Source organism: Panthera onca, chromosome D4, assembly GCF_046562875.1.
Source record: "Panthera onca isolate mPanOnc1 chromosome D4, mPanOnc1 haplotype 2, whole genome shotgun sequence".
Lineage (NCBI taxonomy): Eukaryota > Metazoa > Chordata > Mammalia > Carnivora > Felidae > Panthera > Panthera onca.
Window position 1 is genome coordinate 85,436,318 of NC_138351.1, and position 19,658 is coordinate 85,455,975.

The following is a 19,658-nucleotide window of genomic DNA, read 5'->3' on the forward strand; positions in this document are numbered from 1 at the left end:
CTGTCCAACCGGAACAGCTCAGGTGGCTGTGAGGCCCACAGACAGAAGGACGTGCTGCCCAGGAAGGTCCAGAAGACCTTCTAGCACCCGGACCCCTCTGGATAAGATCGGGCCTCGTTGCACTTTGCAGCTTGGCCATTGATTTGCTGTGACCACAGAGGAGGTGACCAGTGTTCACACGGTGGACAAGCTCCTCACCCCGGACCCTGAGCACCTCTGCACCCGCCTCCTGTCCCTTCGCTCTCTGCCTGTGCCCCCCCCCCCCCCCCGAAACGTGCTGTCCCAACAGCTGGTCCTTCGCGTTTAGCCCCTGATGCAGTCTGTAATGACATGATTGTGAGCAGATTTGGACCATTCCTCTCTCCCTAACGAGCCCCTGAGCTCCGTGGAGGACGTGCCAGGGTCTCCCGGACTCCCTGCTCTACCCTGGGGCCCAGCCAGGTGCCTGGCACACAGCAGGTGCTCATGAGCCATTTGGGGAATGAATGAAGTGCACGTGAATGACAGGGTTCGTGGCATGAGGGACTCTGTTGCCGAAGCCCGTCCCCCTACCCGCTCCTTTTCCTTTTCCCCTGGTCCCAACCTGTACTATCGTCTCACAAAAATCATCTGTTTTGTTTGTTTCTGTCACCAGGCAGGGCTGTGCCTCTGGGTCCCCTGCCCAGGGATTGTGAAGTAGGGATGTATTTATAGTCACACACTCAGATGAGTAATGATGTCACTTGAACATCGTTGTGTGAAGGTTAAGAGCGGGATCTCGGCACTGAAGGCTGGCATCGGCCGCTCCCAGGCTGTGTGATCCTAAGCAAGTGTCTTAACCTCTCTGGGCCTCAGGCTTCCCCTTGGGAATGGAGATGGTGAATGCTGCTGTCTCATAGGGGCTTGTGGGCTTTAAATGAGATACTGTGTGCAAAGCGCAGAGACCGGGCCTGGTGGAGGCCTTGCTTCATGAGTGTCAGTGACACCGATTTCTTCATTCTCCCTAAAACTCTCATTTTGAACTGCAAGACCCCATTCTTTTTAAAAAAATTTTTTTAATGTTTATTTTATTTTGAAAAAATTTAAAATATTTATTTATTTTTGAGAGAGCGAGAGAGAGAGACATAGAGTGAGAATGGGGGAGGGGCAGAGTGAGAGGGGGAGACACAGAATCCAAAGCAGGCTCCAGGATGTTAGCACAGAGCCAGAGCCTGACGTGGGGCTTGAACCCATGGACCCCGAGATCATGACTTGGGCCAAAGTCTGACACTTAACCGACTGAGCCCCCCAGGCGCCCCTACACAAAGCTCTCGCTGGCTGGCCAGCCTCCTCCCTGAAGCCCCTCTGGCTCCCTTGTAGTTTCCCCTTGTGTCTCTGTCTCTTCCCTTCTCCCGGTTAACCCCCAAGTCTGAGTCATATTGGTGGAGCCTGAGGCAAAGGGGAAAATCTGTGCCCCATATACACTTATCAAAATACCCTCCCCTCAGTATTTTGAACCAAGTGGCAAAGGTTCATAAAAACTCCACAATCAAGAGCAAGACTGTACAGAAAACCCACATCGCCCAACAGCCTTGTCAACCCTCATGCACTCGCCTCAGTCGCTCGGGCGGGTTGGAAACGATCTCTCCAGGTGCCCGACAATGCAGGGTCTAAAACAATCAAATGACAGCCAGTCTTTAGTTCAGTTTTGATACTTTGTTCATCGTGGATTTTTTTGTATTCCTTTAGATTTAAAAATATATATATATATCATTTCTGTTGATCATTGAGTTTTTGGCGCCCCCTTGAATTTTGCGTCCGAGGTGAGAGCCTCCCTTGCCTCAGAGGAATCCAGGCCCTGCCTCCGACCCAGACTGTTCCTCTTGCGCCACCCCAGCCCCACCCTCGGGTCCCCATGCTGCGCCGATGTCCTCGTGGCCCCTCCGGCCTCCTGCTCTCACAAGAGGCTGCTGGGAGTCGGCATCCCGGGCAGGACCAGGGCAGGGCTTCTCTCTCTGGGACCCCCACACCCATCTTGCAGGAGTCCTTAGCCACTTTTCCCCCACTTTGCCTGGGGACCGTCTTGGAGGAGGGAAGCGGAGTGTGGGAACCAACCAGCCCCTTTCTTTCCCTGGAGACGGGTGGGTGGGGTGAGGAGGAATGGCTTTCTTTCCTGGGCCTTTCCTATCTCCCCTGCTGAATCCCTGCATCAAGTTTTTATACCAAGGCCAGGACTGGGGCATCTTGGCTTTTTAGCTATTTCCTAAAGCCATGTAGGCCCCCCCCCCCCCAATGGGGGCAGTAAGCAGGGATTGTGGGTTTGTACCCCTTCTCCCACAGCATCCTGCCTCTCTTGGTACCCAGTGGGCCTATTGGGATGCCCTTGAAGCTGGCCGGGAGGTCCCTCCAGGATGGAGCCTCCCTCCTGCCGGCAGCAGCCAGAGAGGAAGTTCTCCAAGGTCCTCGGGCTCGGCCAACTACGCAGAGCCCCCAGACTGCCACAATCCTGGCTTGCAGAGGGGGGTCCTGCAGAGACGAGCCGGGTGGAATTCAGCACTGTTTCCCAGCGAGAGGGAATCGATTGCTTTATTGCTGAGACTTAATTTGAAGGAAGTGAAACTAAAGCCTCATAAGAAATATGATTATTATAAAATGCTTAAGCCTCTGCCTGCGGGGCCCGAGTCCTGCTCGTCTCACCCCTGTCTGGGGTAGCAGAAGCCACAATCTCACCCTCTAATTGGAATGGATTTCAAAAGTGCAATAAAAGCAACCACCTAGACGAGGCAACGAGTCGCTCGGAGCCGTCTCTGGGAAGGCTTGATGAATGTGGGGTTTCTGCAGAGCTCTCATCTCCTGACCTCTGGCCCCGGGCTCTCCCCTCCAACGGACGATAATGGTAATGACAATGATAACGGTATTAATGAGAGCAGCTGAACGTTTAGTGAGCAATTACTACGCACCAGGCGCTTTGTGGGCATTGTCTCATTGAATCCTCATACTAACTGTAGGAGACGTATTGCGTAACCAAGACCCCCAAAACTCAGTGGTTTCCAAGGGCAGTCACTTATTCTCATAGACCTGAGGGTACCTGGGAGTTAGCTGCTCTGGTCTGGGAGTGGCTGGGGCAACTCGGTTCTGCTTCTCGAGCCCCAATCTCTTCCTGGGACGGGATCCCAGCACAGACATATTCTTCTCATAGACGGCAGAGGCACAGAGAGCAGATGGGGACACCCGAGGCCTCCTGTGGCCTTGGCACCCACGAAGGTTCCCCTCCTTCTTCCCCCTCCAGGTGCCAAAGCAGGCCACACGGCCAAACTCAAAGTCACAGGCGAAGAGCGATATCCTGCCTCTTCAGTCGAAGACACCACAAAGCCTCACGACGGAGCGTGGCTGTAAGGAGAGGCGAAGACTTGGGACCATGAACGCAATCTGCCACAGGTGCCAGTATTATTATTTCCTTTTTACAGATGAGGAAAAGGAGGTCCAGAGAGGGGAAGCCACTTCCCCGGGGTCACACAGTCACAGAGGAGCTGGGACTCAGAGCTAAGCCTGTGTCCGAGGTCTCAGCGGCCCCTTTCTCATTATCCACTTGAGCGCGTGAGCCCCTTCCGGGCAGGGCAGTTCGCCAGGGTCCAGCCTGTCCTGACCCGCGGGGCTGGGGTTCCCGGTGCCCCTGGTGCCCCCCTCCCCACACCCTAATTCTCTCCAGACCAGGAGTGGGCCCTGGGAAAGGGGCAGCTTAACTCCTTGGGGCCACACACCCCCTTGTCTAATATTTGCTCTGCCACATGGGAGGACACCTGGTTTCCACCGCTGGCGAGGATGGAAGCCTGTCCAGGCGACTCGTTGCCTCGTCTAGGTGGTTGCTTTTATTGCACTTTGGAAATCCATTCCAATTACAGGGTGAGACTGTGGCTTCTGCTACCCCAGGCAGGGGTGAGACGAGCAGGGCTCGGGCCCCGCAGGCAGAGGCTCAAGCATTTTATAATAATCGTATTTCTTATGATTCGAACCAAACTTCTGACTCAGAGCCTCTCTGGGACTGTGACCTAGAACTGAGGGCAGAGAATCACTCTTAGCTCAGCTGTCCACCCGTGGCTGGGACCCGGGCTCCCCAACCTGCTCTCCCACCGCCCCCCCCCCCCACCCCCAGTACCTGGCTGCTGACGGGTGCAGAAGCTTGCTCTGCCTGGCTTCCCTCCCATCCCACCTCCTCCGAGGGCCTCGGCCCAGATGGCCTGCTTTGCCCTCGGTGCCCTGCTCCCTCCCTGGTCCGGTGCCACCCGTGCCAGGAGCCCGTGTCTGTGTGGTCCTCCGGGACCCTCAGACTCTCACCACCTGACTCTTTTCTAAGCTTTTATTATTTCTCTATTACCCAAGTAATACATGTTCATTGCAGGAAAATTAGAAAATACAGAAAAACATAAAGAAAAAAAATCAAGTGTAACCCGTTTAGAGGCATCTCCACTCATTAGGGGTATAAACATGAAACGGTTTTATTTTTTCCAATAACGGCTACCGCTCTGCTCGCTCTAAACCGCCTCTCCCTGCCTGCTGGGTGGTGAGTCCATAAATGACATCTCAGTTCAATTCTATAACTTTCCACATCGGCTTATTAAGATCGGCTGGTCCTTGTATCCAAGATTCAGTCCTGTGTATTTGAAAACCCCTTTTTGGTGCTCATGGCCTGTCTGTCTCTCCCTGCCTCCCCCTGGGTGGGGGCCCCCGGGCCAGGCTGCCCAGGGGAGGGTTTGCTGTTCTCGTTCTCCCTGCCCTCCCTCCCGGTTGGGGGCTTCTGTGGGATGGAGGGTGGTGGTGCCCATTAACCAGGGGCCCCTCTGGTACTTTCCTGTAAGCCTGTCCCTTCGTCACACCCGTGGGACACTCCTAGAAGGAAGGGGGCACCTCCAGCAGCCTTCATGAGCATCCTCCTGGCCAGAGCCAGTTGGACCAGAGGTAGGGGCATGACACAGGGTAGGCCACTCAGTGTCTCTCTCCCGGGGAGCTGGAGCTGGGCTTCGGAGCCCCCCCGGACAGTTTCTGAGGTCGCCTGGGTGCACATGGGCAGAGGAGCAGAGTCAGGTAGAGTGAAGATTCGAGGGTGTGGGGAGGTGGGGGGCTGGGAGAGAGGAGACTTTCGGCTCCCATGCTCTTAGCCCTGGTTCCAGTCCCTCCACAGGCCTGGCTGTGTGGCCTCTGTCCTGACAGCCGCCTCTGTCCTATATTTGTCCTCACTTTAGTTGGAATGTGTATCTATCTCCTTTGCAGTAGGGCTGTGCTGCCTTCCCAACCGCCCCTGGTTCCTCTCCAGACCCTCAGAGCACTGAGGGCTCGAGGGTGATGGCCGGGGAGGCTGGGGCCTGGGTCTTGACCACTGTCGCAGCCTGGCGCCCTTGCTGACCACGTCTGAGGACAGTCCCCGGCAGGGGCGCCGTTGGGGATTTCCGGGCCCCCAGAGATGAGGAACCAGGCAGGTCTTGTCATCAGAGCCCAGAGCCTCTCTCTGCTCTGGGCGCTGCACCTCCCCAGGTGGACCAGCCAGCGCCCCCGCAGGAAACAGACTGAAAACGGGCAGCCGAAGAGCTTTCCAGAAGGGCTGTGGGGGCAGCGTCAAAGGGAACCTGGGAGGACGGTGAATGACGGGGGCTCCCGCCAGGGACAGTGACTCTCCTCCCCAGGCTGAGGTCGGAGAGAAGAGCCATCGCCAGAGCCACCCCTGTCCTCCTTTGCCCATCCCACCTCCTGCCACTATGTCGGTGGGCTGAACTCGCCGGCCAGCCCGAGGGCTGGAGATTGGGGGCGATGCCTTCCGCAAAGGCCCCCGGGACGAGGCAGGGAAGGAAGAGTGGCTCTGGAGGCGCCGCAGAGGCTGTCCGGCTCACAGGGCTGAGAGCCACCGACCCTGAGGGCATCTCTCCGCTGGCCCCGCGCTCTGAGGTCTCCCCCCACTCCAGAGTCCTTCTTCTTGCACTCACCGCACATCCAAGAGGGTAAGATTCGAACGTCGCTGTGAGTAAGAATGCCATCAACCGGTTGGCCTACCGTTAAATTGTCTTCCTTTCCCTGATGCGTCGCCTTCCTGCGGCACTGGTCCAGACATGCCAACGAGTCCTGTCATGGGAGGTGAATGAGGACCCGACAAAGGAAAATGTGTTCAAACACGGAGTGTGGTGTATGGTGTATAGGGACTGCTCCTTCCTGTTACTGTTATTTTCCATACAGAGCAAGGATCCAAATCCATTTACCAAGGGCATGGCGTCCTGGCCTGGGGAACTGTTGTCCTGGGAAGGTGGGAATCCTGCTGGACCACAAAGTATCAGCCTATGCCCTCCAGTCTAGACAGATTCGTGGTTTCTTCTTCTTCTTCTTCTTCTTCTTCTTCTTCTTCTTCTTCTTCTTCTTCCTCTTCCTCCTCCTCCTCCTCCGCTTCTTCTTGTTCTTGTTCTTGTTCTTCTTGTTCTTCTTGTTCTTCTTGTTCTTGTTCTTGTTCTTCTTCTTCTTCTTCTTCTTCTTCTTCTTCTTCTTCTTCTTTTCTTCTTCTTTTAAGTTTATTTATTTATTTTGACAGAGAGAGCGAGAGAGAGAGGATCCCAAGCAGGCTCCACACTGTCAGTGCAGAACCCAATGCCGGGGCTCGAACTCACGAACCGTGAGATCATGACCTGAGCCGAAATCAAGAGTCAGACACCTAACTGAATGAGCCACCCAGGCGCCCCTGGATTCGTGGTTTCATACCCAGCTTGGGAACCCTGGGTCTTTAGGGTAGGCTCCCAGATTTTCATAAGGGCTCTTCAGCCTTAGAGAGAGAAGGACTTGGGGACTGATGACCGTGCCCGGTGCATGTCTCCTACGTGTCACGTGAAGTGCTGAGGGCGCCTCAGGTGGGATTTCCCCACCTCGTCCTCATAACCCTTCGAAGGAGGTGCCGTTATAATCCCCATTGTACAGATGAGGAGAATGAGGCTCTGAGGGCTGGAGTACGTGCCCAAGGTCACAAGGCTAATGAGGGGTACGCCGAGGTCGTTCAGCTATTTCCTAGAGATTGCCTCACATTGTCACCCCCTTGTCCCCACACCCACTGCTAAACTGGCAGGGGAAAAATTCTCCTTGACTCAAAGAACAAATGAATGAATGAAAGCAAGGATTACACTCCTAACCCTGGAAAGGTTTATTTTAGGGCTGCTCCTGGCGTTGGGAAATCTAACAAACCGCCACAAGTATCCCCATTCTCCAGATGGGGAAATTGAGCCCGAGGTCCCCGGGTGACACCGAGCTGGGGACATGTCCTGTGTGGCTCTCGCCCCTGCAGCAGCAATGGCTTTTGAGACAGAGTAAGGAAGGAGCTGGGAGGTTCTTTCCTCTTTTTTCCTTCCTCTCCTTCTGGTCCCCATCCCGAAGGTAAAAAGTTCATGCGGGCGGCCATCCGTCGCAGGCTGTCAGGCGGTCATGTAATCTCTCTGTGGTTTTATTACTTAAAAACGGTGCGGCGTCCAGGCTGGGGAATTTTCCAAGGTGTTCGAGGCTGCCACGGGCCCCATTTATATTGTGCCTGAGTTTCCTTCCCAGTCTCCTTGAGACAAGTGACCAGCAGGCCCCGCCGTGAAGGCCGTATCAGTCATTTGCCAACGGGAGCCGGGCCGTGAATTATCAGGGGACGGTGCAGCGGGGCGCGCGGGCCGGGGGCGCGGGGTGACAGTAAACATGTCCCGGGAATGTGTCTCCCATCACTCACTGGCAGATAGCAGATCTAGGCACACACACGGCCCCCGATCTCTAAATCTCGGCCTGACCTGTGAGAGAGATGGAGGTGACTTTCACAGGAGTCTGTCTGTAAGGGAGCTGGAACGAGAGGTTTATGGCAGGCTCGGGGCCACCTTTGCCCTCCGGCTGGGGTGGCGCCTCTTCCCGGTGGCCGCCTGGAAAACACCGACCTTCCGGTTAATTAACTTACGCATCCGTCTATACTTTCATTCTACAAAAATGTATCGTCAAGCGTCACCTGGAAAAGCATGTACATTTCGGATTTCTTGCTAAGTGCAAAAGGAGAGTCTCTGTTCTCTGGGGGCCAAAGGACCCCAGACTTGGGCTGCTGTTGTTCCCTCTTTGTAGTCCCTGGCACCTAGCTCCAGCCGAGTCCTGCTGGCTCACCCCCTTGCTCTGTCTGGGGCCGAGAGGCTCACAGAGGATTGTGGGAGAGGTGGGAGGCAACTCTCCCCCAGGACAGCATCTTGGTGCCAGGCTCTGCACTGGGCACTTACCCACCCAGTGTCATCAAACCTTTACCACAACCCCAGGATGGGGGTGCCATTACCACCCACTTTACAGGTGAGGAGTATAGCAAGGTTAAGAAATTGTCCAAGGTCATCCAGTGAGTCAATGCTAGCAGGTAGGCTCCAGCCCAGGTCTGCCTTCCCCTAAAGCCTCTAGGAGGAAGGTTCTGGCCACTGGCCGCGGTCTGGGGTGGGGGTCCGAGGACTCTGAGAGCTTCCTGTCCACAAGTGTCCCATCCACCTGCCACAGAGACTGGGGTATGCGTGTCTCCTCTGACCCTCTGGCCAGCCTGCAGTAAGGGGCCGATCTCTGGCACAGAACAGACTGGGGACAGAAAAGGGACCTTCATTTAAGAAGAGGGCAGAGAGGGGCTCCCTCATTCAGTTAAGTGTCCAACTTCTGTTCAGGTCATGATCTCACGGTTTGTGGGTTCAAGCCCCACATCAGGCTCTGTGCTGACAGCTCAGAGCCTGGAGCCTGCTTCAGATTCTGTGTCTCCCTCTCTCTCTGCCCCTCCCCTGCTTGTACTCTGTCTCTGTATCTCTCTCAAAAATAAGTAAACATTTAAAAAATTAAAAAAAAAAAAGAGGTCAGAGAAAGGAGAAATGAGGGATGTAGGGCAGGGAGGGGGCTGGGATGAGGCAGGGGCGAGGGGAGGCAGGGGGTTAGATGAGATAAGATAAAGGGACACCTTACTTGGCTTTGTGCTTTTGTGTCTTTCCTCTCTTATCTGCCTCTGTAGTCTTAGATGAGTGGCTTCACCCCCTGAGGCTCAGTCTTCTCTCCTGTACAGTGGGGACTATGCACCGATTACCACGAGGGTCTAGGAGCAAGGTGACCGACTTGTCCTGGTTTGCTGGGACTTTGCAGATTTCCTGTCCTGGGAAATCCCTCCATCCCTCTATAGTGGTTCAAGGGCTCCAAACCCCCGGCACGTGGCAGTGACCACGCACGCCTGCCCTGTGTCCTGATTTCTCACTGGCCTGGGTTCTTGGTCCCTCTGTTCCCTCATTTCTGCTGGGTTTGCTCCGAATGTCCCCTTATCTCCTAGTCTCAGTTTCAAATTCCTCCCCAAGTCACTGGAAGATTTTTCCTTCCTCCTCTTCCTCTCCTTGTCTCTGTCTGTCTGCCTTATCCCAGCCCCCTCCCTGCCCTAGACCCCTCTTTCCCTTCCCTCTAGTTTCTTCCTATTTTCAGAGACCCCACTGGGACCCCAATCTCTGTCCTGTGCCAGAGTGTCTGCCTCTTATTGTGGGCTAGAGAGTCAGGTGGGACACCTGTGCTCCCATCGGAGTGACCCTGAGGTCCTGACCTGAGACCCTGAGGACCCACAGTCCCCTCCCCAGGCCCGGGCGCCTCACCTGGCCAGGCAAGCACCCATATCACCTCCCCTGCTGCAGCCCGTCTGCGCTCAGACAAGGACCGACTCTTTCAAAGATAATTTATTGGCTGATACCTCATTGCACATGGTAATAGCGTGTGCTTAAATAATAATAAGCTTGATTGCCGTGCGGTCGTTAAACTTTTTTTTCCCATTCAGTTTAACTGACCATTTTGTATGTGGTTTGGAAGAAGGGGGGAGAGAAAGCTCGGTCATTATTCCAGGCCTGAAATGGGAGTTAATTTCTAATGAAGGTATAATTTTATTCCGATGATTTTACATTTAATTAACTAAAGCTACAAGTAATTTGAAATTATATGGTGATGGGGCCTCACTTTGGGGATCACAGAGGGCAGAGTAGGGGAGCTGGGGGAACACAGAGGGGCAGGGGTGGCCAGGGAGGGCAGGTGGGTGGGGGAGAGGGATGACGGGAAGGGGACCCTGTGTTAAGCAGTGGCTGGAACCCAGGTCCCAGGCGGGCCCCTGAGGCCAACAACCTCTTGACTCTTACTGTCAACCTTAGTGGCAGGAAGGACTACTTTACAGAGCGGGGAAGGAGGGTTCAGGGGATGAAGGAGCAGACTGCTATGATTTCCTCTGCCTTTCTTCCCCTCCCCACCCTGTTCTGGAAGTAGCATCCCCAAATACCCAGCTCCTCCTCCCCCAACTCCAACCCTATGGGGTGCCATCTTGTTCCCTGGTCCTGACACCCAGGACCGTTAGGTGGGATTTTTGAACCTGGGCATGAGAGAGTCAGAACGAGACCTTTTGACAGCCAAAGGAGAAGATTGGTTTTTCTTTCTTATCTAATTAAACTTACATTGAATAAGGACACAGATCTGAAGTGGACAGCAGGACGAACTTTGACAAATGGTCACACCCATGTGACATCACCCAGAATGAGCACCCCACAGGCTCCCTCGTATCTCTTCCTCACTGTTATCTCCCCAAATAACACTGGTGATCTTGACCACCATCGGCTAGTTTTGTTCTTTGGGGACACTGCGTGGGAATCAAATAGCACGTGTTCTTTCACGTCTGACTTTTCATTCAATATGGTGCTTAGAAAATTACCCAGGTTATTGCGTGCCGTAGTAGTAGTCGGTTCCTCTTTGTTGCTGTGTGGACTCCACGGCCTGAACTTGCTGGGATTTACTCACTCATCCTCTTGTTGCTAGACATTCGTGTTGTCTCCAGTCTTTGGTGAACACGGTTGTTATACACGTTCTTGGAGGCTGTGTTTGGTGGGCATAAATACTCATTTCTCTTGGGTTCATGCCGGAAGCGGAATTTCTTGGTTCTGTCTGTCTGTCTCTCTAGCTTTAGTGGAGGCTGCCAAACTGCTTTCCATGGTGGCTGTGCCCATCTATATTCCTGCAAGCAGTCCCACACAGTTCTGGTTTCCCCACATTTCTCTCTAACACTTGGAGTGTGTGGGCTTCCCCACATTTCTCTCTGACACTTGACTGTCAATTCTTCTAAGCTCGGTCATCTGGGTGGGATGTAGTGTATCACTGTGCGTTTTTTCCCAGGACAAATGATGTTCACGACGTTGAGCGACTTTCCTAGGCTTACTCATCATCCGGATAGCCTTTTCTGTGGAGGGCCTGTTCAAGTCTTTGACCACTTTTTAAACATCGGGTTGTCTCCTTTTTTCTTACTGCTTTCCAAGAGATCTTTATATATTCTGAGGCTTGCTTTTTCACTGTCTTAATGGTGACTTTTGATGACTGGGAGTTCTTAATTTTAATGAAGTTGAAAGGTAGAGATTTAAATGTAGATCTACAAGGCTGTCATCAGCCATATTTTCTACTCTGGACAAACGCCAGACCTCAGCAAAAGAGGAGAGTGAAATCTACGTTCTGAGAGAGATGCAGGGAGAGCCCTGCCATCTTCCTTATCTCTGGTTCCAGCTGCTTCTGGGCCCGACCCCGTCCCTCCCCTCCTGCGGCCTGAAAATGCCACTTCTCCTTAGGTCCTAGGATATCTTCGATTCTAGCGTCCTTCCAATAAAATCCCGTTTTAGCGTAAGCTTATTAGAGTTGAATTTTCTTTCAGTACAACCCACAGATTCCCATTTCACAGAGGAGGTAACCAAGGCTCAGGGAGATGTCATGATCTGCTAAGGGCCCCACACTGCCAGGTCTTGGGGGCTGAGATTCAGGCCCCAGTCAGGTTCAGTATGAGAGTGGCTCGGGAGACCCTGGTGAAGGAGTTCGGGGACCAGGCAGAGAGAGCTTAGGGTTTGTGATGAGAAGGTAGACCCCTGGAGATTGGGGGCTAGGTCAGAGGGAAGAAGGTCAGGGTCAGGGAAATGGGCTGGAACGCAGACGGCAGGGGTGGGCAGGCTGGGGCTTAGGATGGCACAGGCGGGGACAAGCCTAGGCAGAGTCGGGTGAGGGCAAGTGTTTTCTGTGGTTGCTGTGCTTTAGGCATCTAAGGAATGGTTTCAGAAATTGTTGCCTAATCCAACATTTATGTCTGTTTTTCTTCTAAGGGTTTTCAGTTGTACATCTTACGCGTAGATCCATTTGAATTAATTTTGTATATGGTACGAGGTAGGGGTCCAACTTCATCCTTTTGCATGGAGACGTCCACTCGTCTTAGCACCATGTGTTGAGAAGAATACTCTTTCTCCATTGAGTTGGGTTAGCACCACTGTCCAATATCAACCAAATGTCAAGTTCTTGACTCTTAATTCTGTCCTATTGGTCTGCATGTCTATCATGACAGCACCATGTAGTACGGATTTCTGTAAGCTCATAGTAAGTGTTGAAGTCAGGAAATGTGTGCCTTCCAATTTGGTTCTTTTTCTACATGGTTTGGACTATTCTTGCTCGTTTGCATTTTCCATATGAATTTTAGGATCAGCTTGACCATCTCAGCAAGAATGGCGGCCGAGATTTTGTTGGGGATTACACTGAATATGTAGATCCCTTTGGGGATTATTGTCGCTTTAACAATACTGTCTTCTAATCCACAAACGTAGGCTACCTTTCCATTTATTGAGATCTTTAAGTCCTTTAGAAAATGTCTTCTAGTGTTCAGCATGTAAGTCTTACACTTCTGTTGTTAAATGTATCCCTGAGTATTTTATTCTTTTTGATGCTATAGTCAATGGAATTGTTTTCTTAATTTCGTTTCTGGTTTGGTGATTGCATTTAATTTTTGGATACCGAACATGTATCTGGCAGCCACGTTGAACCCTTGTATCAGCAACAATAGCCTCGTTGTGGATTCCTTAAGATTTTCTGTATATAAGACTATGTCACCTGCAAATAGAGATAGTTTTACTTCTTCTTTTCCAATGTGGATGCTTTTTATATCTTTTTCTTACCTAATTGCCCTGGCCAGAACATCCAGTACGATGTTGAGTAGAAGTGGAGAGAGAAGACATTCTTATCTTGTTCCTGATTTCAAGGGGAAGGGGAGAGGGGGTCTTGAGTGGTCACTGGGGACTGTGTGAGGGGAGTAGGTTTAGGAGAAAGGAGGGAGGGCCTGGAGGCTGGGCAGAGGATGCCATGAAGCAGTTGGCTAGCGGTCAGGATTTGGATGCTGACATCCCCTGGGTGACAACTGTACCCCAGGAGAGGTTCTACTCCCCAGGATGGTAGGTTCCCTGGAAGCACCCTGGGGAGGGACTGCCTGGCGGGGGGGAGGTATATCCTGCACCCCCCTCTCCATCTATGACTCCTCTCTTCGAGCTAGAGTATCTCTCATCCTCTCTGAAGGCAACCCTGTGCCACTCCTGGTGCCAGAGGTCGGAGGTCAAAAGGTCCAGATCTATTTGCTGAGATGGAGGAGGAGGCTGGCCAGCAGCCAGAGGTGGTCGATGGTGCTCAGAACAGATGTTCATGCACAAAAACAAACATTTATTAAGCTTCTACTACGTGCTACCCCCATCTAAGTTCTAAGCAGAAGGGGGTGACAGCCAGACGTGAACAAGAGACCCACAGAATTGCATAGAACCTTAGGGATGGTAGGAATGCCCTATTCCTAGAGATGGAGGCCAGCCTCTCCCTGGCGGACCTCCTCCCGCCTCCCTTCTTCCCCTTCTCCTTCCTCCTTTCTCTTTCCCCTTCCCCTGACCCTCTTTCTCCATCACGCTTCCTCCTCCCGTCCCCTCAGGAAATCGCCCTGCTGCCGCATGGGATGCCCATCTTCCAGGTGACCAGTGAGGGCACAAGGGTCATCGCTCATCGAGCCACGTGGTGCTCCTGGTTCCGAAGGCCCCTGGTGGGCATGGTGCTGAGGGCATGCTGGGCAGTCTGTGTCACCGAGATGGGGGGCTGCCCCCGTGGCCCCCTACTTCCCCACCACACACAGGCACCGGGGGGCCTTCAGTGGCTCAGAAGAGCCTCACGCCAAAGGGCTCATGTGGGGATGGGACAGGGGCAGGAGCGGCAGCGTCCAGATGACTCCCCTGTGCGGCAGGGAGGGACAGGCTGGGCTGGGGCGCTCCCTACACTCCGAGGTCTACACCGGAGCGCACATTTGCGCGTGCTGGTTCAGGCGTCTACAGACCCCGGGATCTGCACGTGTGCCTGTGTGTCCACGTGTGTGTGTGTTCGTGTCAATACCCATGAGAGGGTGCACGTTTCGCCTGTGCCTGCACCAATGCACGCCAGTTTGTCTGTGGCCTTGCTTGCGACTGTTCTTCGTGTGCCCGCGTGTCCGTGCCCGCGTGGAAGCCTGAGCTTCAGGATGTCCTGGCTCAGATTTGCCCTGGACACGGGTGTGTCTGAGGTTGCTGCCCAGGGAGGAAAGTATGGCCCACAGAGGATGCTGGGTCCCTTCCCTGGGTGTGTGTGTGTGTGTGTGTGTGTGTGTGTGCACGCGCGCATGTGCTCGCTCCTGTGGTGGGTGTGTATCCCACCCTATCGGAACTGAGCTTTTGAATTACTACGTTCCCTGCCCTCTGTCCCCGCTCCCCACTTATGGCAGCATCAGCCGACCAGTATTTCCAGTAAGCCTCCCATGCTAAGGAAGTGGGGTGACACCCCCTGGTCCCTCCCTGCCTGTCCCCTACTTCTGGAAAACTCTCATTTTTCAAGACCTGAAGTCCTCAGCTATAACTCCCCAGCTATGTATGGTCTTCTCTTCCTCCTCCCCTCCACCAAGCTCCGTCTGGCGGGTGGTTGCAGTGGGGGATGTGAATGTTGGGTGGTGGGGAGGGGGGGTGTACGACACATCTGGAGGGGGTGGGTGGCAGCTGTGGGGCCTGAAAAATCTCCTGTGGAGCAGTGTCCAAAGGGTGTGCAGGGCTGGGGACCTCCTCAATCTGTAGGGGTTTGGGGCAGGAGGGGCTGACCAGGAGGTAGGCAATTAGTACCGGGAAGGAAAGAGCAAGGAGGACTATGTCTCGGGAGTTACACTACCTTTGCTGAGAGGTGCTGTGTGCCAGGCCCCATGCAGGGTGGGACTTCGGTTCTCTACCCTGCTATGCAGAGCAGCGCCCATTTTACAGATGAGGCAAGTAAGGCTCATGGAGGTTCATACTGCTAGTAAGTGGGAGAGCTGTGATCCCAACCCAGGGCAGAGCCACCAGACCACAGACTCACAGCTCGACCACTACTCCAGCCGAGGGGCTGGGGTTTTACCTGAGCTCAGAGGTGAGGGCCTGGGGCCTGGGGAGACTGCCTCTTCAGAGTGGCCAAGGGGGTGTTCAGTCTGTAAAGAGCAGAGCAGGAAGCACGGGACAGCAGGGGACTCTCCCCACCCTGGCGGTAATGGCCCCCTGGGACAAACCACACAGGGGCCAGTGCGAGGGGCCTGAGGGGACAGGCTTCCCTGCCCATATGAGACACCCCAGAAAGACTTGGGGAGTCTTTGGGGGTCGGTGAGATTCTGCAACACGTAGGTATGGCTGGGAGCCAGCAAAACTCTTGTGTGGTTGCTCCTGTGGCCTCATTTATGCACACAAGTGGGGAGCCCTGGGGCATTTGGGGTTCCCTGCCAAAGCCAGAGAGCAGTGCTCGCACTACAGTGACGCAGCAGCCGGCACAGGGCCCTTAGGAGCTCGGCTCTGGGTTCTAATCCCAGCCCTGTCTTCCCCACCTTGGCTCAGTATGGTTCACCACTCCCAGCCTCTGTTTCTACATCTGTAAAATGGGGTTAATCATACTGTCTCCCCCACAGGACTGTTTTGAGGCCTTACTGAGATTACAGGTTCCAAGTGCTCCTTGGCACGGTGCCCAGCCCTGGGAGGACAGACCAGCCAGGGGTCTCTGTCGAGTGGAGTCTGCTCCCCCTACACCAACCTCCGGGGCGGACGTGTCACCCTGTAATTATCTTTCAGGGCACAGACCCCCATGGCGTTTCTGGCGATTTTATGAGTCTGGGAGATTAGTTCCTTAAAGAAGAAACTCGCCCTCTCTGGCCGGGAGGGACAGGTTGCCAGGGCGAGCTCTGCGCAGAAGTGGCAACGAGTAATGCTTTATGGGGCCTGTAAAAGCTGCTGACCCCGCGCCCGTATTTAATGAGAGGTACAGGGCCCTGGAAGCTTCCAGTAACCTGCAGCTCCAGCTGAACCCGGCTGACCTGGGAGGGGACAGGGGCGGGCCTCCTCTACCTTGCTGGCTCTTTCCTTAACAACCCCAGGCCTCCATCGGGGCCAGAGACCTAAGTCCCAGAAGGGTCTACTGAGGCCCGTTGAGCAATCCTCCCCGCCTGCCTCCTTCCTCTCTTGCCACCAGATTAGGCCTGGAACAGCCTTTCCCCTCCCCTCCCCTTGTCCAGACCAGTGCCTCTGGAAGCCATGGACTGGCCGGACCGTCTGGCCCAGGAAGGCGATGTGTGCTGTGCGACAGCAGGCTGGGCTCCAATCCTGCACCTCCTTGTACCACGTGGTCTTGGGCAAGTCCCCTTGCCCCTCTGGCGAGTTTTCTCATCTGTAAAATAAAGCTAACAGAGAGGCCACGGGAGGGTCCCCGTGGTGGTGGTGGGGGGGGGGGGAACGCGTGCGGGACCTGGTGCGGGGCAAACACATAAAGGAGACACCTCCCCCAGATTCACCCCTCCTCCCCTTGTGGTTTCAGCTGTATGCTGCCCCCCAACCACCTCCGAGTCTTTTATAACAAAGTCCGCGCAGTCATCAGACTAATTCATTGCCCTAAGAACTGTGGAAGGGATCCCACTTTTGAGAGGATGGCACTCCGGTCCCCTGCTCTGAGTCTGGGGTGATGGTCCCTCATTTCCCACAGGATGTGTGGGGAGACGTAGTGAGACGCCACAGAAAAGCCTTTAGCATAGGGCCTGGCCCATAGTAGGCCCTCAGCCCAGAGGAGCTCCCTTGCTGTGACCCCGGCCCACAGACAAACTCGTAGAAGGCCCCCGGCTCCAGTGGAGTCGCACGGGGCAAGGGGTGGGTGTCATGATGCCAGCTGCTGAATCAGGCACCGTGCGGCTGCTAGTTCTGCCCTCCCGTGGGGTCTGCTTAGGAATCTGGGTGGTCCGGGGCCTCCTTCTGAGAGAGCGTCCTTTTTCTTGCAGGGACATGGCCTTGGGGGATGCCTGTGTGTGCACGTGTGCATTGGGGGGGATGGCCACGGACCCAGCCGGTCTTAGAGTCCTCCCCATGTGGTTTGGACCTACCCTGCCTTCCCTCTGGCAGGCCTTCTGGGCCTCAGGCCGTTGCCTCCAACTACCAGGATTCTGCCCGCAGGGCTCTGAACACCTCTTACACCCAGGTTCTGGTGCTCAGTTGGCCTGTGTTCAAATCCTAGTATCTATTTCCTAGCCGTGTGACCTTGGGCAAGTTTTTTAACCTCTCTGGGCCTCATATGTCTGGAATTGGCTCCTTAGTGATGCGGCAAGTATCTCTACTGTCCCACCTAAGAGGTACGGAAATGGTTTCCGAGTGCTGGATTCCAGAGGCCTCTGTTTGCTTACTCAACCCTGGCATCCTAACCGGAGGACGAAGGGCTCCTTGAGAGGAGGTGTCTCTTACCTGGCCGGAGGCATACCAGAGAGGGCCAAGGCAGAGTGGGGGTCTGCTCGGGCTGTCCCGATGAGCCCTGGCCCCACCAGAGACCCTAGTGGACGAGAACTCCAATTAAAGGTACTTCCCCTTTTTCCTACCTTGAAATTCCTATTGATTTCCTCCCTAAATAGAAATTCCCATTGATTCCTTGTCTGTTCAGATTAGTGTCCTCGGCTGTGGCCTTCGGTGCATAATATCTTCCTGCTTCCGTCCAGGCCCCAATAACTCTCGCCAAGGTGACCCTGCCACCTCTTGCTTGGCAGGGCCCTGTCTCCCCAGCTGGGGTGGGGAGCAGTGGGTGGGACGAGGGCCTCCCTCCGACAGCCCATCGCCCTACTTCTGCCCCCGGAAGGAGATGAGGTGGGGAGAGGAGATAGGGGTGCCACCACCCTGGGACTTGGATCCATTTCGTCAGACGGCCTCTGCCCAGCAACCGTTAGCCCGCTGCTCGGGCGGGAGGTTGGGTCCCACTGAGGCACTGTGGCCAGGAAGCAGCCTCCCGTGTGTGAGTAGAGGTGTGTGGTCTGGTCAGGCAGCACAGGAGGATCGCCCTGACCTCCCCCGGCTCCCCTGCTCGTACTGGCTCACACGAACTGATTGTTAAATTTTCAGGAATTTTGTGAGCTGGTTTGATGTATTGGTACCTTGAAATCAGCCATGGTGGGAGAATTAATACCATGTAAATTGGCAAATGCTACAAGTCTGGTCCTCGTTCCCTCCCCGCTCCCAGTTGTTGAAGATTGCCGCCTGTTAAGCATTTACCAGCAGGCCACTGGCCCGCTCATTCTGGTGCCTGCCTCTCGTCCCCACCCAGGAGCACCAGCACTGGTGGCCCCGGTTTTCTGAACACAGTGGCCTCTTTCACACCTCCCTGGCTTTGCCCACGCTGCTGCCTCTGCCTGGGATGTCCTCCCCATTTCCCTGGTGAAATCCTTGCTGACCCATCTCAATTCCCTTCTCCCGCTCCCCCTCCCCGGTCCCTGGGCTGTGCCTGGGAGTTCAACAATAAAGAAGACAGATGGGTCCCTATTCTGATGGAGCTCACAGTCGGGGGCCTCTGAGTCAGCTGGGTGCGCTCCTGGAGGTTTCACTTACCTGTCCGTGCAATGGGTCTGAACAACCCGAATCGTGGCCCCTCCAGCCCCTGGGGAACAGGAGCGAGCTGGATGTCAACCTGGTATCAGCTGGCTAAATGCTCGTGACATCCCCCATGAGGAGGTATGAATGCCAGCCTCATTTTGTCTCTAGGAAGACGGGGCACAAAGTAGTGCAGGAATATACACAAGGTCACACAACTTGTGAGTTGTGGAGCCAGGATTTCAGCCTCCTGTGTGCCTACCAGGCCCCATGAGGCCACTGGCAGTGATGAAGCGCGCTCCGTGCCTGGGAAGATACCCCCCAATTCTCTTCCGGCTCTCCCAACAGTCTGGGTCTCCCTCCAGGTGGGTGTCTGGGTCTGACCCTCTTGCGCCCCCAGTGTCCGGCCCCAGGGGCCAGACACTGAAGAGATAAGGGGAAGAATCTGGGCAGTGACTTCTGACCGGGAGGGCAGCAGGCAAACAGGGCCTCCCCACCCACACCAGCGCCGGAGCCAGCTCCCCAGTAGCGGAGGGGGAAGGGGGCAAGTGGCATTCGGCCCTCACCGCACCATTTAATCCAGCGGGGTTGACTTGGCCACACGCAATTACTGCTGCTTGCCTCAGTTTCCCTACCTGGCCTCCTTCCACTGGAATTGGAACTGGAACCAGCTTACACTGATTAGAGGTCAGGGAAAGAGAAAAGAGAATGGTAGCAACAAAGGACATTTCCTGCACGCCTACTGTGTGTTTGACGCTTGACAGCTGTCGTGGTTATGAATACCCCCATGAGCCCCGCAGCGTGAGGACTGCTGGGCTCACGGAGTCCACCGGGACCTCCAGGCCAGGAACGGGCACATCCGAGATCACACGGGAAGTTGTTTCCTAGGCCGGGCTTTGAGTCGGGCCTGCCCGATTTAGCCTTCTGCCTCACCAGCATCATGTAATGTTGAAGGCAAAAGCCCTGGGGTCCCTCAGACCCGAGTTCAGG